Source organism: Triturus cristatus, chromosome 8 (genome assembly GCF_964204655.1).
Source record: "Triturus cristatus chromosome 8, aTriCri1.1, whole genome shotgun sequence".
Taxonomy (NCBI): Eukaryota; Metazoa; Chordata; class Amphibia; order Caudata; family Salamandridae; genus Triturus; species Triturus cristatus.
The window spans coordinates 223,128,088-223,145,475 of record NC_140591.1 but is presented as its reverse complement, the minus strand read 5'-3'; the positions used below and the strand labels follow the sequence as shown (position 1 = coordinate 223,145,475).

General features: G+C 47.4%; 1 protein-coding gene across 1 annotated transcript in view; it reads left to right on the top strand.

Annotated features, from left to right (window-relative positions):
• Positions 1-17,388, top strand: part of MRE11 (MRE11 double strand break repair nuclease) — a 453,446-nt gene that overhangs the window by 198,213 nt on the left and 237,845 nt on the right. The gene's annotated exons all lie outside the window — the stretch shown is intronic.

Here is a 17,388-nt window from a genome sequence, read left to right as displayed (position 1 = left end):
CGACAGGCACACTGCACTTTGGGGGGGCTGTCTGGGCTCATGCAGGGGTGCAGGGAGGGGGGAGTTCTGTTGGGACCGGGGGGTGGGGGGGGTGTGTTGTTTGTTCGCACCGCAAGGCAAACCCGCAACTGTTTTGATGTTTTTAAGATGCTCGGTGGGGGGCGACCGATTGTTTTGACTTATGATGGGGGGTAGGGATTTGATTGTGTTGTCATGGAATGTTAACGGCCTGGGGGATAGGATTAAGCGTGGTGTGGTCCTGCAGTATTTAAAACGTATTTCTCCAGATGTTGTCTTCCTGCAGGAGACACACCTTATAGGTAACACCTTTCATGCAATGAATCGGCGGGGTTATCGTTTGGCGGCCCACTCCGGCTTCACTTCGGGCTCGCGGGGGGTGGGTATTATGGTCAAGAACTCGCTCCCGTTGGAGATTGACGAGGTGCGCCATGATGAGAGGGGACGTTACACTGTTCTGGTGGGACGAATGGAGGGTAGAGTGTTTATCTTTATATCAGTGTACGTCCCGCCTGGGTTACAAGCCACTACATTTGCGGACTTGGGGCGCCTCCTTCTGGACCTTCCGGGTGGCCTGTTGGTGGTTGGAGGGGACTTTAACGCGGTTGCCTCTGGGTCTATGGATCGCCATCCCCCTAGGGACCTCCCCCGGGCACAGGCGTGGCTGCCCGGCCTTTTAGACACGCTGGGCCTGGTGGATTGCTGGCGCTTAAAGCATCCCGTATTGCAACAGTACACCTTCCACTCGGGGGCCCATGGTAGCCTCTCGCGGCTTGATTACATCCTTGTTCCGGCGGCCCAGGCAGGGAGGGTGGGGGAGGTGCGCCATTTGGCACGGGGTATCTCAGACCACTCCCCATTGTTGTTGCACTTCGGTGTCTTCCCGAGGGGGGATGGCAGAGTGGCCCCGATCAATGCATGGTATTTGCGCGACCCCACCATTCGTGCCGACTTGATCAAATCCTTACAGCGCTATTTCGATGAGAATGTGGGGTCGGTCCCGTCTGCCATCTCCCTGTGGGAGGCTTTCAAGGTGGTTCTTAGAGGGGAGGCCCTCTCCTTTATTTCCAATGCCCGGCGGCGCGAGCGGGAGGAGGTGACCCGGGTTGAGGCCGAGATTGCAGAACTGGAGGGTGACCTGGGGAGCGGGGTAACAGACGCCAAGTTGCATGTTTTGCACTTAAAGCAGGCGGCCTATCGGGCCCTCGTCACGGAGGCGGCCAGGGGCCTCAGTAGAGAGCAGCAGGGGCGATTGTATGATGTGGGTGACAAGGCTGGCAAATTGCTTGCGTGGTTGGACAAGAGGGAAAGAGCGAGCCGTGTGGTGCCTTTGATTGAGAGCGTGGATGGTGTGTGCGTCACTGAGCCGGAAGCCATTGTCTCCTGCTTCGCGGATTATTTCCGCGAAGTCTACTCCCCGGTTTCTCCCTGCTCGGAGGAAGATTCCCATGCCTTGCTTCGGGACATCGCACTGCCCTCCCTTACGGTGGAGGACAGGGATTCGCTGGATGCCCCGCCCACCTCGGACGAAATTGCCTCGGCTATTCGCTCGGTTGCATCCGGCAAGGCCATGGGCCCCAATGGTATTCCCATTGAGCTATACAAGCTACGCCCGGATGTGTTGGCGCCCCACCTGCGCGCGATGTTCCTTGCGGCCCACTCGCAGGGCTCCCTCCCGCCGGACCAGCGTCTGGCTACAATTGTGGTGATCCATAAGGAGGGGAAGCCCCGTGAGCGGGTCACATCCTATAGGCCGATTTCGCTTCTGAACGCGGAGCCCAAAATCCTCGCCAAGGTGTTGGCCAACCGGTTGGTTGGCGTGGTGGGCGATTTGGTCCACCAAGACCAATCGGGCTTTATACCACACCGCAACACGGCGCTTAATCTGCGGCGCTTACACGGGGTGCTCGCGCGTGTCCCATTTGTGCGGGAACCGGCCATCTTGGCGTCCTTGGACGCCACCATGGCGTTTGATACGCTCGAATGGCCATATATTTGGGCGATGCTGGCGAGGTTTGGGTTCGGCCCGGGTTTCGTCAGCTGGGTCAAATTGCTATATTCGGGCCCGTTGGCGCAGGTGGTGGTGAATGGGCGAGTATCTGCCCCATTCGCGCTGGGGCGGGGCACGCGACAGGGTTGTCCCCTGTCGCCTCTCCTGTTCGCCCTGGCCATGGAGCCCCTGGCGGAGTGGTTGCGGTGGCACCCTTCTATCCGTGGTCTCCGCTGGACCCCCGAGCATGAGGACCGCGTGTCCCTCTATGCTGACGATATCCTTTTGTATCTCGCCTCCCCGCGCAAGTCACTGATCGTCCTGGTTGATGTTTTGCGCTCCTTCGGTCGCAACTCAGGCCTGGTCATCAACTGGGCGAAATCCTGTGTCTATGTGCTCTCCGGGGAGGCCCCGGTCTTGCCACGGGACTGTCCGATCCAGATTGCCTCCCAGGGTTTCCGGTACCTGGGTATATATATCACTCTTGACCCGGAGGCCCGCTATGAGCGGAACTTGCTGCCCCCCTCCAGCGTCTGAGGGAGGACGTGGTGCGCTGGCGGCGTCTGCCGCTCTCGCCGCTCGGCCGAGCGGCCTTATTTAAAATGATGTCCCTGCCGCGCTTCCTCTACGCCCTCCAGAATACCATGGACCTGGTCCCGGCACGCTACTTTCGCGAGGTGGAGGGCCTCCAGCGGCGCCTGTTCTGGGACGGGAGGCCGCGTATTGCTCTGGCTAAATTGACGCTCCCGTGGTACGATGGAGGGGTCGCCCTCCCGGACATCAAACGGTATTACTGGGCCTCCCAACTAGCTGCAATTAATCATGGCCTTTACGGGCCCGCCTTGAACCCGGCATTTGAGATGGACAGGGCGCTTCTGCCCGGTGGCGATTATAATCGAGCGCTCTACTCTGGCGCGCCCGACTCCCGTTTGACGGGACCGACGCGTGTCATGGTGCGTGTCTGGCACGCGGCTAATGCAGCTATGGGGTGGAAGGACCGTTTGACCCGAGCGTCTCCGCTGTATGCATCTGAGAGGTTGGGCTCCCTGTGGACGTCGAAGGGCTTCGAGAAGTGGGACACGATCGGAATCAGCACGGTGGGAGATCTCTGGACGAGGGGGGGATTCAAAACTTTTGAGACGCTGCAGGCGGAGTTTCAGCTGCAGGGCAGTGAGTACTTTCGGTACCTACAGGTCCGCCATGCGCTGGGCTCCGTCTTCCCGGATGTTGCATCCATTCCGGAGTCTTCCCCCCTGGAGGACAGAGTGCTAGATGGCCATGTCCCGGACAGCACGATCTCCCTCATATACAAAAAATTGATTAACGATAGATCGTGTCTGCTGACTAGTCTCCGCGAGGCTTGGGTTGCCGACGGGCTGGAGCTGGACGACGAGGATTGGATCTCCGCGGTGGCCTCTCCGAAAGAGGTGGCCATCCCGGCTCGCCTTCGTTTCGTCCAGCTCAAGATCCTTCACCGGGTCTACGTGACGGGGCCAAGGCTTTTACGTATGGGTTTTGCCGGTGATGGAATGTGTAAGCGTGGCTGTGGTGCGTTGGCGACTTTCATGCATATACTGTGGGAGTGCCCGAAGGTGGAGCGATTCTGGCGTGGTGTGCATGAGGTTCTACGAATGGTTACGCGTGTCGCGCTGCTGCCTGAAGCGAGGAGATGCTTGCTGAATGTCTGGGAACCAAATGACTACTCGGTCCCGCAGGCGCGGTGGGTGACTTTGGGATACATGATAGCCAAGCGTGATATTGCCCAATTGTGGGGATCCCAGAGGCCCCCTGCGGTGTCGGCCTGGAAAGAGCATATGGATTGGTGTATGTTTCGTGAAAAGGTGGTGTATGTGGCGAGGGGTAAGCCTGGGGCGTGGATGAAACTCTGGGGCCCCTGGAACGCCTACCGCGGGGGTATTTGTGAGCCGCCGCTGCTACCGGCGGCCTCGCCGGCTCCGTCTCCCTAGATGGCGCCCCTCCCTTGGCCGCGGGCGCGCGGACCCCCAGTCCCTGATCTACTCCCGTCCCCCTCTTCAGAATTTTGCTGCTGGTTTGGATCCCCCACTTATGGAGCACGTGTTGTCACTTTGGATCGAGGGTTGCCTTGCGGTTGTGGTTTGTTTACGTTGTTTTGCTTTAAGAAAATGGAACCGTACTGTGGGCATGGAGCTGTGAGGCCTGCACCATTGATCACTCCTGTCTTCCTACTGTGCACCGCTGAGAAAGTTTTTTGCTGTATGTATGTAATATGTTTTTGATGCTCTAGCGGCCGGCCGTGTGGTTGTAGGCCCATACCTGTAACTTCTATAAACTGCAATAAACGGTTTCAAAAAAAAAAAAAAAAAAAAAAAAAAATAAAGGGAATTTATTTCCAAATGAAATGCGCCCTGGCTTCGGAAAACGAGGGCGAGAGAGGCAGGGGAGTGAGAGTAGAGCAATATAAACAAGCGCGCGTGGCGACTTTAATTACATACAGATGGCCCCTTTCTATAGGTCACTCCTAGAGCAGCGAATCAAGCAGAGCATCAAAGGGCTGGGTGAGAAGGGAGGGGGGAATGGAAGGAGCAGAGGAGCAGAGCGGCTAAAGTGAAGAAAGCTATAGAGAAGGGAGGGGGGAGTGGGAGAAGCTGTGCACGTGCATGTGATCGTGCACTTAAGGTTTAGGCCAGCCAAAACTGTGGGTAGCACTTTGAAAATCCCACATATAAAATGTCTCTTCGAGCCTTTGGCTCAGCAAGACCTAAAAGGTCTGCTGCAGTGAAAAAAAACAAGTCAAAAAAGGATTGGGTATGTACACTATGTATGTATGAAATAAGGACTTCACTGTGTGATGATACAGTGTTCTTTAGAGGTGCTAAGTAGTCCTTTGTGCATTGTAATGCAAATATTCCACAGGATGAGGAGTTATACATTACAGTCAATAGCATGAGGTGAGAGAGAAATACTCTGCCGGGCAGAACCAAAGCACACTCTCTACACTTTAAGGAATCAGTAATAATAGATCTTGTATACAGCTGTGCTATAAAGCCAGACCTAAACAAGCATTAGCATAGCCAATAGGTCTCGCCTTTGGGACCTTATAAGTGTTTAGCCATGCAACAGTTGATATTGTTGCACCAAGGATATTATGCTGCATAACTAAATACTTATAAGGTCCCAAAAGCGATACCTATTGGCTATGCCAATGCTTGTTTTCACTGTCTCACCCATACAGGACTGCCCCCAGAGCCTTAACAATGTATAACTCTTGGTCTGGAGCAATCTTCTTGGAAACTGTCCTTTTACATACCTTAAAGATGTTGGTATGTGTTGAATTAATAATACTTGTGGTTTCTGCAGTTGCAGAGCCCAATTTAGATTTGATGTTAATCCAACACCCAGCTAGTCAAAGCTTGAAACCTGATCAATAGGACCCTTGCCCACATACATGTTACTGTTTCGATGTTTAAATAAATACTCAATTCTGAATGAACCAGGGGGCTTTTCTCCCATCATCCATTTTGAATCTGCGAACCCAAAGCCAAATTTGTGGATCAAAGGCTCTCTGATTGGCAGGTCACAACGTGAAGAAAAATGTTGTGGTGGGACTCAGTCCCCCTAGTTCTAGAAAACAGCAAGCATTGGCCAAGCCAATAGGTTTCTGTTGCGCAAGATTTATCGGCTTTGTCAATGTTTTTAAGACATGTTGAACAGCATTGCAGGCTGCTGTCCAACTTGGCTGCACGCAAAGAAAAAGTGCTGTAACAACTCTCTACTTTTTAACCATACTTCATAGCAAAAACAAAAAAATTAATAAGCCCTTGTGTAATGCAACTGCTGCTCATGATTAGCATGTTAAGCGCTGCAATCCCTTCCGGTCAAGATCGCACTATATAAAACCTCATGAAAAGGGCCTGAATAGAGATAAAAAGGACACGAGGGAGGAGGGTGGGGAAAACTAGGGTTGGCAGGTGGGGTAGCTGAAACGGGTGGAGCTGTGTAGGTGAAACAGAAAATGTAGTTAACGCGAGGAAGTATTTAAAAAATATTTTCATGTAAGATGCAACCTCGTTTAAAACAAAGTTTGTCAACATTGTGGCTAGTTACTACAGAGATTTAAAACATAGTACCCGGTCAGATAACCGAAGATGATGATAACCTAACTAATGTCCAAGAAAGCAAATTATCGATTGACTGAACCATTTTAGGATGTTCGAGCCAAGAATGAGAATGTACTGGCTTGAAGGCATAAACAACTCAAAAAAGTGAATGACATTCAGAGAACAATACACCCCAGCTCAACCATTCCTGTGTTGGAAGTACAGTGTGAGACGCAGTGTTGGAAACGCTGGTCAGCACTGCTGGCAGTATTGCAGAACTCCGTGAACTTGGGCTAGAAATGGAAAACATCAAAAGACGTTCCTCCTTTAAAGGCCCTTCTTTGGCACGTTGCAGCCACATTTGCTGCCATGAAGAATTCTCTCTTTGTTCTCCTTAAAATGGCCTTTTTATATGAAGACCATGCGCCGTAAACTTCAAACCTGAATCCGATGGATAACAATAGCAGGAAATGCCCAGCGGAACAGCCCAGTGGGAGCAGTATGAAAACCAAGGGGGTTTGAAGACCCATAATCGTGGTGTTTGGAACCTACTGGGTTTGTTAAAAGACCCCTCACACACCAACCTGGTTGGTGTCATGCTTCATCATTGGGGTCCCAACTGGGTGGCCGAATGCCCCCTGGTTGTGCTACGATGCCGGATTACAGCGGAGCGGGTGTGGTGCAGAAATGTGATGTGAAGTGAATTAAAAATATCTCTGAGAATCCTTGCCTCTCTGTTTTTAGGTCTCGGCTAGCGAAGGCTGCGCTTGCGCAGTTTCGCTTGCGAGATTTAATGTTTTTCAGTAGTGGGGCTTGAACCCGCCCCTCTTCTCCATTGGCTGGCTTCCTAAACGGAGGCCAGCCATTAGAGGAGAGGGGCGTCTGTCCATTTAAGCTCCGTCTTTTTCGGATTCGGGGGCGTGTTTTTTAGTTTCTTTCCCTCCTCTGGAATGTAAACATTCCAGCCAATGGGAAGAGGAGAGAAAGAAAAACACGCCCCTGAATCTGAAAATGACGCTGCGTTTCTCCGAGGCATTTCTGCTTGACCTCGGAGAAAGATGGTGGTGTTCGCTCTCCTCCCCCTGGCGCTCTCTCCCTCTCCCCGGGCTACTTTTTACTGGGTGAACTGCGTGTCCTTATTTGCCTTAGTGAATTGACTGGCATATGTGTGTGTGGGCAGTGGCCAATTTGTTTTAAAATTAAGGACGGGGCTTTACGCTTTAATTGGGACCTCCGTGCCTCACCCCGCACGATTTTGGAATTTCCGAATACCAAGACTGATTGGCTCATTTTGCCTATTTCTTCCGCCGCATCCTACGCTATTGTTTTTGAGTCTTGGGTGTATAATTGTCGCTTGTCTGGTCTGGCAGCCTCGTACTGCAGGTTGGGCTTGTTTGGGGCTTCTTTCGGCAGGAGGTGGGTGTAGTTGCCCCGACAGGCCTAGCTCCTCTGGGCATGCGCTGTTCCCCCCATCACACCCCTTGCGCTGTGACTGGCTGCAGTGATTCCTGGATTTCTGCTGTCTGGAGCTTATCAGCGTTCCGAGAGGGAAAAACGACAACAGGAGGATTTGGCGTTGGCCAGGCTTGTTTTTTGGGAAGTTTGGAGAAAGTTTCGGGTCCCGGAATCTTGCGCCTGGACGGACCACGGAAGGGAGAATGCGGCTGACTAGGATTTGGGGGTGAGTACCAGGATCCCTCCCAGCAGGCCCCGCCGCTGGTGTCATTTAACCAAAAATACTCGGATTATAGGATGTTTTCAGGGCTGAACCAGGGAGTCCCTCTACCCTTTAAACGTATTTTAGAAATCTCTGTTTAGTAAATGACAGCCCTTTACATTGTCCCTCCGCTGGCTAAGAGGGTTGGAAGAACTTCAAACAAACAAATCTGAGCATTTGGCGTTGTATGGTTTGTAAAGCTTGCGTGATCTATCTTCACCAAAAATGCATCACGATCTGCAACAAAATAATCACGTAACCCCTCCCCCCACACTCTGGGATTTTTGTATTCGAACTGTGCTTTTTTGTTAATTGCGTACCACCTTCATCATAGGGAGTCGCAAGGTTTTCTTTGGTTGTTCTATTTGTTGCCATATTTTTGCAGTCGGTGTTGGTAGCTCTCTTTGAATGCTGTGTTAGTTATTGAAAATTGTTTAAATTCTACAAGTACCCTTTCGCGCAGACTGTTGCCTATAAAGGGAAACGCTTGTTATTCTCACGCTCTCTTTTGGTAAAAGTTAACAAAAAGTGAATTTATGCCCACCATCGTCGAATTGGTTGCAGTGCCAAAATTTGAACCATTTTATTGAGGTTTTGCACATTCAGGTGATCCTTTACCTAGTAAAGAGTTCGTCTTCATGGTATAGAACAGCATGGGAATTTACAATGATATACTTTGTTGAACTAAGATAAACCTAAACCATTATCCCACCCCTCCCCGGGAATGTCCATGACTCGCTACTACTTCCATCGCTTTTTGACTAAAATGATACCTTTCTTTATGTCTCCTCCTAAATGTGTTGCTTTATGCAGCCTTAGGAAGAACTAGAAAGGCGTTTTACAGTTATCTTGGTTGTATAGATAAGTGGTGATATTCACTTGTCGCCTCTAGGCGATTAGCTCTGTGTAGGTGGCTCTGTGTGGGTGGCTCTGTGTGTGTGGGTGGCTTTGTGTGTGTGGCTCTGTGTGTGGGTGCAAATGCAATAGGTCTCGCATTTGAGAGAGATTAAGCTATTGGCATTGTAGATAACAATGCTGTTTCTTTAAATGTTTTAAAAACAAAAACATAAACAAAAATAATGTCATGAGCAATGCCAATAGCTCTAACTTTAACAATGCTGAGACCATTGCATTGTAAATGCTTGTTATTACTGGCAGCTCAGGATATGATTAAAAACTTTGTATGATTCAACTAAAGAAGAAGTAATTATCTTGTAGTGGTATATGTGATGGGTCTACATGTTCAGCCCGCAAGGGAATGTAGGAGGGGCCTTTCTTCAGGACCGTGGAAAGTGGTGAGTGGCAAAAGGTGTAGTGCCACGTGAAAAGTGAAATAAAAACTAGTACCTACACACGCACTAAGGTGTGTGGACTGCGTGTCTACGTCCTTACGGACACGTATGAAAAAAGGACCTGTGGGAAAGAAGAGAACAGCCTAAAACATGTATATATACACATGACAAATAGATAGCATATTTACAGTGGCATTAAGCAACATAAAATGCAATCATAAGTGCTATGGTCATCCAACCTGACCTGCCTGGTGATGGTACCTGTTAAAAAATGTATATACATATGTGCCACACATAGATTGGGTTTGTCCATAATTGTTTAGCATATATTATACAGGGGATACGGACACACCCCCTTCTTCCCATGCTCTCCCATTGTTTTTGTCAGACCCAAAATCGTATACAGAGTCACACTGCATGAACAAGTCTCCGATGTGGTGTGGCCATTCTTATTGTTAAAATAAACCGGATTTTACATGTAAAAATATAGTTTAAGGACACGCAGGCGATGTGACAGAAATATCTATACAGAATTACTGTACAGTGGGGAAAACAAGGGAGGTAGCTGAAACAGGGGAGGGTGAAGAGGTAGTGGGGGTTCAAAGCTAGAACGTAAAACTAGCGCGCGCGCCTCGCACTGAAAGTTTAAAAAATAAAAGGCGTGCAGGCTTCAGCAGTAGGAGAGGGAGCGAGGCGGAGGGGTGCACCCGTGAGTGGTGCGTGTGCGCACCATCGTGCTTGTGGAACCATTCGCCTTGCGTGAGCGAGCAACAGCCAATTAGCATGCGCGCCACTGCTCGCTCCCGCCAGGTGGATGCCACCACAAGCACGAGTGTGTGCTTCAAAAAGAGCAGAGCGACGGCTAAAAGCCCTCTTATGCAGCGCATGGCTCAGCGTAAGCAAGACCTAAAAAGAAGAGTAAAACATACGAAACTAAAAACGTGGGAAACATACGTAAAGTGAAAATGAGAAAAGAGAAGCAATGTTCATTACACACCACCTTTATAATCTGTTCCATGTGTAGAATAGTAACAACTAAAATCATTGGGATCAAAACAAGGCTGAAAGGAAACGTGAGTTCATCAAAATCTAAACTGAATAATCAGAGGTTTGAAAGTTGTCAAGAAACAGATGCCGTCTGAAATTAGTTTAAAAAGTGAAATGAATAAAATGTTGTACAAAGGAAAAGTGACTTCCGAGTGTGTTTTTATTCATAAATGTGTGTTATGAAGTAGATAGAGTAATAAATAGCTAATGCAGGTATTAGCAAAGAGTGTTTATTTGTTTATAGAAATAAAGTGTGTGTGCATGTGCGCCAGAAGATGGCTGTTAGTTAGAAATAAGGTAAGGCAATAGTAATCATGTGAAAAAATAGAAGTCAATATTGCACACATTCTCAAATCAGAACTAAACTAGATCTCACATGAGACTACATCAGCATAAGGGGAGCCTGTGGGATACTTGAGAATTAATGTTTCATATTCAAAATGGCTGCTGTTGAGATGAATGTTAAGACAGATCCTCCTTGTAGGCAGACGATTGTTAACCAAGATTCATTTGACAACAGAAAGGGGCCAGGCACTCTGGTGCATCCGTACACGACAAGTCAGGTGCTCCACCTGACAACGTAGTTGAGGTTATGGAATGTCCTACAAAAAACGCTTGGTGAGAAACTGCGAGGAAGCACTCTCTCTACAATCCCGGTCTAGTATGAGCGATGTGGGCCTCTACACTCTCCCAAAGACACCACTAACCACATACTGAACAAAACACTTCATTTGTCTCTTTCTGTTTGGACTAATATCTTATGCTCTCCTTAGGTGGGTTGTTTGAATAGCATTGTTGCCCACTGAGCATATACTGACCAATACATTGGTTAGGAGTAGACCCATGGAAAGGTGAGCGGACAAAAGAGCGTACCGCCACTGTCTGGTTGCTCAGCTGGGCACTGTCTTTAACTGGAGGAATGTGGAGATCTAAGTAAAAGAGAAAGCCTTTAGTGATTTTATTATTCTCGCTCCAGCACTTTATTACTAATATTATATAGCGTTAGGTAATCGCTGCATGTCCATTCCGCTAAGGTCTTGTGAAATGCTGTGTTTTCCTACAGCTGTAGCACATTTACAATCTACGCAAAGAGTATTTAGAGCTATTAACGTTTCTTACTAAAGACATCTGCCTTCTGGGATACATGAATACGTTCTGTGATTCTACTTATGTTCAACATGAAAAATTAATGAGTTGCAATATAATAATTGTAGACTACAATTATAGAGTTTACCTAGCAAAAATCAATCACTTTTCTGTCTATATTGATATCTTTGTACCATACTTGTATCAAAAGAAAGGTTATCAAAGTCTGTGGAAGGTGAGAATTATTTTGCTCCTGTCAAGCAGACAAGATGAAACTGAGTTCACAAGTCTCAAGGGATGGTGTTCAAGTGCAAAGTCTAAATCTTCAAACAAGTATTGTTCTATTACACTTCTGTGTATCCAGTTCAGTCTTTCATTAACTTTCAAGGATAGTAACAATCTCTAAAGTTTGAAAACCTTGGCAACAACATCCTGGCTGCAGCATCTATGCATCTCGATTGCCTAGCAACAACACTGGTCCTTGAGGAACTTGCACTGTTAGATCAAAGTGACTGCCGCTATCTGCAAGTCTCCTGAGAGTCCTGTAAATTTCCTTGAATTCTCCTATATGTCTTTTATAGTGCGCCCATCTTAAACACAAAGCCTCTTTCAAGCTGCCCCCCCCCACTGTGTATACTTTTCCTGATTCTGAAGGTGCACACAGACAAGTACTTTGGAGTCTCGTGTATGTGCGCAAACCAGCGCAGGTAGGTAACTGTGGGCCACAGGTCATGACAGAAGCTTGAGACAATTTATATAGCCAATCAGTGTAACAGTGATATATACTGTATATTACTAACCTATAGAAATGTACTCCTTTTATAACAGATATCCTCACTTCCATTAAATTCAAACAGCTTGAACATTTTGCCAAGTGTTGACATTTAAAACAATAATGAATTGAAAATGAAATGATAAATCCAGGAAATATAAACCTAACCAGTGATATAATCTTGCAAATATGTAGTCTAGAAACTATTTTACCCAATCCTTCTGAACTGCCAATCATTTCTTTATCATCCCATACAAGTTTAACTACACCTTTAGCACCACGACTCCTGTAGCGCAACTTCTCCCTCCTCGGAATCCACGAGTGCTCATTTCGCTGCCACTTATTTACTAATGGGCATTAGATCAAAATGAGAAAGAAACCTTTGAGCACTGATTTCCAAACCACATTGTTATGTCAAGTTTAGTTTCCTCGTGAATAAGCCTCTTTGCCATCCTTTTAATTCTATAATGAACAAATGTCACAAAGCATGCATAAAACTTATTGATACTCTGGGTACACAGTATTAATGCCCATAAGGTATTCGATCAGTTATTTAAACAATAGTTTATTTGTATCAAAATTAAAATTGTTTTGTAGGAGTTTGTGCCCCTGCTGGGCGCACCAGAACAAGTATCGTAAAGATAGACATGCAAAAAAGAGAGTTTGTGACATCAAGAATTACATGAAATCTGAGGTCACACTTCTTGTTAAGGACAACACTACTGCACCCAAGAAACTATTTCACATAATCACACAGGTCAGAGTGGTTCAGGCGACGACGTTTTGATCCAATAAACGTATGGGATCACCATCAGGGCAATAAAGGGTTTGTCTAGATACATAAATCAATGCAAGAATCAGTAAATACAAATTACAACGTAAATCATATGGCTACATCTAGGTATCTAACCATTCGGTCAACGGTAAAGCTAGTAGTGCTAGCAATAATTCAGAATAAACGACAATTGCATGTCTCTAGGAAACCGTGAGAGGACCTGGTATCCATCTTCACAATCAAGGGTCTCTCAACCAAAAGAGAGTTGGATCTAACGCCAGGGGCATCTCCTCCATTGGAGCGGAGGAGTGTTGCCCCACATTAAAATGGGGGGCCCGAGATAAAAAATAAAATGGTATTTCATTACCATTTTATTTTTCATCCCCCATCCTGAACAGACCATCAGGACGGGGGCCGGACCGCTGCTGAGTGACAGCAGTAGGGAGGAGGGTGGGCTGTGTATTCACTGTTTAAAGTGTGTATGTCTTTTTGGCCGGCCATCTTGTAATGGCTAGTCACACATGCGCACTTTAAAGAGCTCTAAATCAGCTGTCTTAAGACAGCTGGGTTAGAGCAAGTGCATACCTCCAGAGCGCTGTGGAGCGGCTAGTGAAGACCCATGCTGGTGAAAGCAGCGCCCTGATTGGTCAAGAGAGTTTCCTCGTGGTCGGGCTGCAGTGGCACCTAGGACGCTGGGAGCAAGGAGGTCCTGTTGAGTAAGATAAGTATCTTTTGTGTTTTTTATTTTTATTTTATATGCACCATTGACACCCCACCCTTCGTAGATGCCAGCTGCCACTGTCTAATGCTAAATATGCAGGATTCCAAGTAAATGGAGCAAGGCCCAATGTTCTCCTTGCTTATTCAGGAGCTGGCTGGCTCAAACCCATAAAGGCCCGTCCAGGGCACTAGGCAGCCAGGGAATTCTGGGTTGCTGGCACAGCTGTAAGTAACCGAATTTAACTCTGGCTCCCGAGCGTGGCAGTAACTCACGAGTGCTGTTCCGTGGTGCAACAAGGTTTGCTGGAGCAAGTGGCCAGCCACTTGTATCAATCCACTGATCAAAATTAGGGAATTACTTTTTTCTTTGGTTAAGCATTCAATGTGTGTGAACAATTATCAGCTCCCTCCCTTGTGCGCTTTTCCTCCCCAAAAATATCTACTCTCCCTGCACTCTGTGTTGCTCTTACGCTTGTGCGCTGCGCTCTCTCTCTCTCTCTCTCTCTCTCTCACTCTCGTGGTTCTTCTCCTGCCAAACTAAGCCTCCCTGCTCCATGTTGCTCTCTCCCACGTGTGCTTCACCTCCCACCCTGGTGTTGCTCTCTCCATCATGCTCTGCTTGTCCCTTCGCTCCATCACCTGGCTTTATTTTTATTTTATCATACCCCTTCTCATTGGTCACCCTCACAAATTCAACCCCACCCACTCCTCCTGTTGCCCTATAATTTCTGCAGAACATTTTTTTTTAATATATATCAATATTTTAGGCTTTTAGTAGGCTCATCAGTGCCTGGCGACCCATGTGGGCAGCTAAGAATTGACGCTGCTGCATCATCGCACCTTTTTCTTTTTTAGGTCTCGGCTAGCGAAGGCTGTGCTTGCGCAGTCTCGCTCGCGAGATATAATGACTTGGAGAAGAGGGGCTTGAACCCGCCCCTCTTCTCCCCTCTTCTCCATTGGCTGGCCTCTTGAATGCTGGCCAGCCATTGGAGAAGAGGTCCGTCACTCCGAACAGGCCCCGTCCTTTTCGGTTTCGGGGGCGTGTTTTTTGCAACTTTTCTAATTATCTCCTCCAGCCAATGGCAAGAGGAGAACACGCCCCCGAATCCGAAAGCGCCGCTGCCTTTCTCCGAGGCATTTCTGCTTCGCCTCAGAGAAAGGCAGTGGTGTGCTTGTCTCCTTTAGCCTTCAATTTCTCTCCTGTAAGAAAGAATCTTGCCCGTTCCGCTCCCCCGGAGAACGTTTCAAAGACAGAAATACACGTCTGAGTGTTTTTTTACTGAAATTACAGCTTTTATGCGTAGATCATACACCCCTGTCCATCCGCATCACAGTGAGCTCGCCAGCTCGCCCAACGCGCCCCTCCATTTATAGTAACGTAAGCAGTTAACCCTCAGAGCTGCCCTCAGTGCGCGTTCTCACGTCAGTGCGCGCTCTGGCGTTCGTGCGCGCGCCGGCGTTCGTCGCGCCCCGAGAACTATATAGACAACGACGAGAGACTATGATACGGAACATAGTGTATGTCAGCCTAGCTACAGAGGGACAGTCCCATAGTAATGACGGGACGTGCAACATATCAGTTCGTTGCAGTACACGCCTTAAAGAATAACATATCATGCTTGTTGCCAGTGGGTGGGAGAGGAAAACATCTATTACACAGGCGAGCAAAGCCTCGCCGCCGCCCCAAGACACAGAAGTATTGGGCCTGTCCGGGCAAGAGGGAAGCATCCGATGGCAGTGCTGGGGAATGCGGGAATGGCACCTATGCATTGCACAGCTTCATTTGGGAGTTTGTTGGGCACTTCCAGGTCACACAGGGCACTTCCAGGTCACACAGGTGGAGTTCTTCGTGGGAAGCGGATGGAGGTGAAGTGTTATTACTTTTTGTTTGCATACGGTTGTGAACATCGTGTTGCTGTTAGACGTGTGCTAAGGTGTGTACTGAACATTTCTTTCCTCTGCTTCTTTACTATGTTAAATCATTACTTATTGGTGTATGAAATTTGAATTTTAAAAGCTGAATTTGTATTGTGTTCTTTCTTGAGACATCTGTGTACTTTTGTGCATCGGATCTTTTTTATAACAATGCGTGTTAAATGTCAGAATAACTGGATGCTAATGCCACAGATTGAGACATCTGTGTACTTTTGTGCATCGGGATCTTTTTTATAACAATGCGTGTTAAATGTCAGAATAACTGGATGCTAATGCCACAGATTGTGTTGAATAACTTGCTTTTGTGTGCAGAATATACAGCATCATTTCCGTATTCTTGGCGATTAAGTAAGTCAACCCTTCTGCCTAATTAAGTTCTCCACTGTAGCATGTTTCCAATAGGTCCTCCTAGAGCTCACGAGTAATACCAGTGTTATAGATTCCCCTATCCTAAAACTACAAATGTGGCGGGCGGGGTGTTGGAGTAGGTGAGGTTGCAAGAGATCTGATCTTTATCTAAAGATTGTGTAACAGCTGCTAAGAACATTAGCCAAAAGGATCACAAGAAAATACTTCTAATGTGTAAGGAAACGTTAAGGAAACGCCACCATCCTTTTGTGGTCTTTCTAGCTCTCTGTCTGCTGTATCACTGTATAGTCTTTCACTTTTTACCTCAAACATTTTATTTACTTTTCTCGTTATTTTACAGTAGCGCATCTGAAAACGTCGTACTGAGGTGCTCCCTCCTTCCAAAAAATAAAAAGATTGTTGAGGCTGGTGCCTATGTCCTCGGGAGTTTTCACACCCCTTAATGGAAGTCGCAGTTCAAAGCCTTGGAAAACGAGCTGGAAAACTACAATTTACATTGGTTTTCAGCACGTTTTCCCTGCCACCCTGTGATATTGGAGGCTCACCGAGAGACCGTATGATGGTAGCCGATATCGTATATAACACAGTGACACCGTGTGAGTTGGCAGGTATGCAACTCAGTGAGAATGATCTAATACTTGATGAATTTTTTCACTGTTCCTACCAGAACGGGTACATTTTGACTGCCCAGAACAGATTTTAGCGATAAATATATTACTACAAGAATTGTTTTCTGTAGTTGAAACTATTGCAGCCCCAATACTTCATTTGACTTACTTAACATTTGAACAGGAGGTGAAGTGGGTGCCACTTCTGCTTTGGCTCCCAAGATCAATGTGTATGTGTCTAGATCTATGTCTGTGGCTCTCTATGTGTGTGTGTGTGTGTGTGTGTGTGTCTCTGTTTGTGTGTGTATGTGGCTCTGTGTATGAGGCTCTGTGTATGTGGCTCTGTGTGTGGGTGGCTCTGTGTGTGTGTGGGTGGCTCTGTGTGTGTGTGGGTGGCCCTGTGTGTGCGTGGGTGGCTCTGTGTGTGTGTGTGGGAGGCTCTGTGTGTGTGGCTCTGTGTGGGTGGCTTTTTTTGTAGGTGGCTCTATGTGTGGTGGCTCTGTCTGTGTGTGGGTAACTGTGTGTATAGGTGGCTCTGTGGGTGGCTCTATTTGTGTGTGGGTTGCTCTATGTGAGTTGCTCTTTGTGGGTGGCTCTGTGTGTGTGGGTGGCTTTGTGTGTGTGGCTCTGTGGGTGCAAATGCAATAGGTCTCGCATTTGAGAGTGATTAAGCTATTGACATTGTAAATAACGATGCAGTTTCTTTAAATGTTTTAAAAACAAAAACTAATGTCATGAGCAATGCCAATAGCTCTAACTTTAACAATGCCGAGACCATTGGATTGTAAATGCTTGTTTGTTATTTTGCCCGATGCTCTCAGCAAAACATGGCACGTATCGGAGGTAGAAGTTATGATTAAAGAGCTCAGAGAACAAAAAAAACACTGTGCGGTGCTTATGTGGCCACCCAAAACTGAAATAATTTGGTTGAAATACTTTTTTGTTTAATGCCAAAATAGAAACCATATGCACTCGTTTGT